Raw genomic sequence first — 2946 nt, 5'->3', positions numbered from 1 at the left:
CCGCTGGCCTGGCTGCTGAGAGTTGCTCCTGCCGCGGGGGGGGAAACCGAGCTCTTGGCTCCAGGGTGTTGTACACCCGCCGGTAATCAGGGTCTGGGTGCTTTGAAGCGTTGTGCTCTGCTGCAAGCCTGTGTGGGGTGACAGCCCCGGCTGCGGGGTGGTGGGTCGAGGTGCCCCGCGACTGGAGAGAAGGAGCCTCCCTCGGCCGTAGGGCAGGGGTCGCCTCTGTAAGTCAGGGTGCATCTGTGTCCCGGAAGTCCCAGGCCCTTTTCAATGGCCGGCATTGGCCGGGGGTCCCCTGTAAGCAGGGAAGCTTGACCTTTGGCTGATGCTTTTTGTGTGCCCAGCCCCATGTGCACGGTTCTGCCCGCCTACTGTGATCCCCGCAAGCACTGGCTGGAAGTCCGCCGCGTGTCAGTGAGGTGAGAAAACGTGCTCGAAGTGGGTTTTGCGGGGGACGAATTTGCGGGGGTGGGGGGGTGGGGGTGGGATGCAAGGCTTCCATGGCTGGGTGTCGCGGGCCGAGGTCCTTAGCGATGCTGTGTTTGCCTTTTACCTTCAGGTGGGGGGGCTTGCCACCCTGCAGGTCTACGGTGTCCCCGCTGATGTTTCAGGAGCTGCTGCAGAAGAAGAAGAAGAAGCGGCGTGGGGAGCTGGGAGGCAGGAGCAAGCAAGAAGAGGAAGGCGAAGCGTGCAGATGCGGGGGGGGAGGGAGGAGAGGGCTCCCTGGGCAAAGGCACCTGTCCCGTTAGCAGGGGCACAGTCACGTTTGAGTTGAGAGCTGCCGGCGCCTTTGGTGGACAGGCTGGCGTTGTGCTGGGCGACGTTCCCCGTAAGCGGGGCTCGGGTCTTTGCTGTAGTGGCCTTTTGCCTTGCTGCTCCTTTGGCTGCCTGGGGAGCGTGCCCCCTGTAACGGAGGGCGAGAGCCACCTCTCCGCACCTGAGTGGGAAATGGAGCTCGCCGGACCCCGAGGCCACCCTGAAGCAGGGTCGTGCGTTTCCCTGCCCCTCTTCCTCCCCCGGCCCCTCGGCATCGTTGCCTGATGGTGGCTTGTCAACGCGACGGCCCGTACTCGGGGTGTGTGTGTCCCAAGCTTTGGAGCCTCTGTCCCTGAGCAGCCCGCCCGCCCTGTAATCAGGTGTGGGGAGGCTGCAGCGTTGCAGCCGGAGCTTTAGCCATGCTTTTAGCCATCCAGCTGGTGGGAGTGACCCCTCCCTGTCCCGTCAGAGGGTGCAGGTTGAGGTGCTGTTGTGTGTGGGGTGACCTCCCCGCTCGGTGGGTCGAGGTAGCTCCCTGGGCTTCCAAAGACGAGACGTTGGTGATGTTCTGCTGCTGCCGGGCGGGCCAGCCTGTAACTCAGGCGTTGGCGGGAGCCTCGTGCTCCGCGGGGCTTCTTGAAGAGGTGAGGTGTGGGGGTACCGTCCTGTAGGCAGGGCTGTGTGTGCCCCCGTGTGTGCTTGGTGAGCTGCGTTTGAGACCCCCTGTACTCAGGTGGGAATGTGGCCCCGGCCTTTCAGAGGCGCGGGGCCGTGAGATGCGGGGGTGGGGCTTGCGCCCTCCCTGGAATCGGGGCTGGGATCCCGACTGCGGCCTTTGGCCGTGCCGCCCCGCTGCCTGGCTGCTGAGAGTTGCTCCTGCCGCTGGGGGGGAAACCGAGCTCTGTGGCTCCAGGGTGTTGTCCACCCGCCTGTAATCAGGGTCTGGGTGCGTGAGCGTTTGTGCTCTGCTGGCAGCCTGTGTGGGGTGACCGCCCCGCTAGCGGGTGTGGGTCGAGGTGCCCCGGACTGGGAGAGAAGGAGCCTCCCTCGGCCGTAGGGATGGGGGCTGCCCTGTAAGTCAGGGAGCATCTGTGTCCCGGAGTCCCAGGCCCTTTTCAATGGCGGCAGTGGCCGGGGGTCCCCTGTAAGCAGGGAAGCTGACTCTTTGGCTGCTGCTTTTTGTGTGCCCAGCCCCATTTGCCCAGTCTGCCCGCCTCTGTGATCCCCCGCAGCACTGGCTGGAAGTCCGCCGCGCATCAGTGAGGTGAGAAAAGCTGCTCGAAGTAGTTTTTGCTGGGATGATGCTGGGGGTGGGGGGCGGGGGGTTGGGGGGGAAGGAAGGGAACAGGGCTGCGAGGCCTTTCTTGGCTGGGTGGCCGCGTGCTGAGTTCCTTAGCGATGCTGCTGCGTTTGCCTTTTCCGCCGGGTGGGGGGCTTGCCACCGCGCAGGTCTAATGGTGTCCCCGCTGATGTTTCCAGGAGCTGCTTCAGAAGAAAGAAGAAGCGGCGTGGGGACCTGGGCTGCAAAATCAAGATGGGGCATCTGTTGACTGTTTTTCTTGTATTTCTTTGCCTTTTGGAGCCACAGTTTTGAACGGTTGTGTAAGACTTTATCACTCTTTTTGTCAGCGTCGTCAGCTGTGAATAAAGTTTTTTTTCCATGTTGTTTTTCCTGTTATATTTGCTGTTCATTTCCTTTGTGTATTTATTCTTGGTTTTGAGTCTTTGGTAGCATTAATTATTTTGTTTCTTACTAGTTGATTTTCCTGCCAAGCTTTCTCACAGAATCTCAGAGTGGTGCAGGTTTGAAGGTACCTCAAGTATCATGGATCTCCATTCTCCTTGACACAGGTGTGGCCACTAACCTTCTCATTTGATACTAGACCAGGCTGTCCAGCGCCCATCCAACTGGCCTTGAACATCTCCGGGGACGGTGTATCCGCAGTCTCTCTGGGCAGCTTGTTTCTCTGCCTCGCCGTTCTTATAGTGAAGAACTTCCCCTGACATCCAACCTAAATCTTCCCTCCCTGAACTTAAAACCATTTCCCCTTGTTCTCCTGTTAGCTATCCTGTCAAACAGTTGACTCCCCTCCTGTTTATAGGCTCTATTCAGGTACTGAAATGCTGCGGTTAGTTTACCCAGCCGCTTTCTTCTCTCTATACTTAACAAGCCCAGCTACCTCAGCC

At 60.0% G+C, this 2946-nt stretch overlaps 1 long non-coding RNA gene across 2 annotated transcripts; it reads left to right on the top strand.

Moving 5' to 3' along the window:
- Window positions 1-388: 388 nt before the first annotated feature.
- LOC112532631 lies at window positions 389-2427 on the top strand. 2 transcript variants are annotated; one of them, XR_005843600.2, is made up of 2 exons: window positions 389-422; window positions 2239-2427. It is a non-coding gene; the product is annotated as an uncharacterized LOC112532631 (long non-coding RNA). The 2 variants fall into 2 exon arrangements; XR_005843599.2 differs by lacking the exon at window positions 389-422 and adding an exon at window positions 1547-2023.
- The last annotated feature ends 519 nt before the right edge of the window (window positions 2428-2946 follow it).

Source organism: Gallus gallus, unplaced genomic scaffold (assembly GCF_016699485.2).
Source record: "Gallus gallus isolate bGalGal1 unplaced genomic scaffold, bGalGal1.mat.broiler.GRCg7b scaffold_109, whole genome shotgun sequence".
NCBI classification, from domain to species: Eukaryota; Metazoa; Chordata; class Aves; order Galliformes; family Phasianidae; genus Gallus; species Gallus gallus.
The sequence above is the reverse complement of the archived record's forward strand: the minus strand, read 5'-3'. Positions and strand labels throughout refer to the sequence as shown.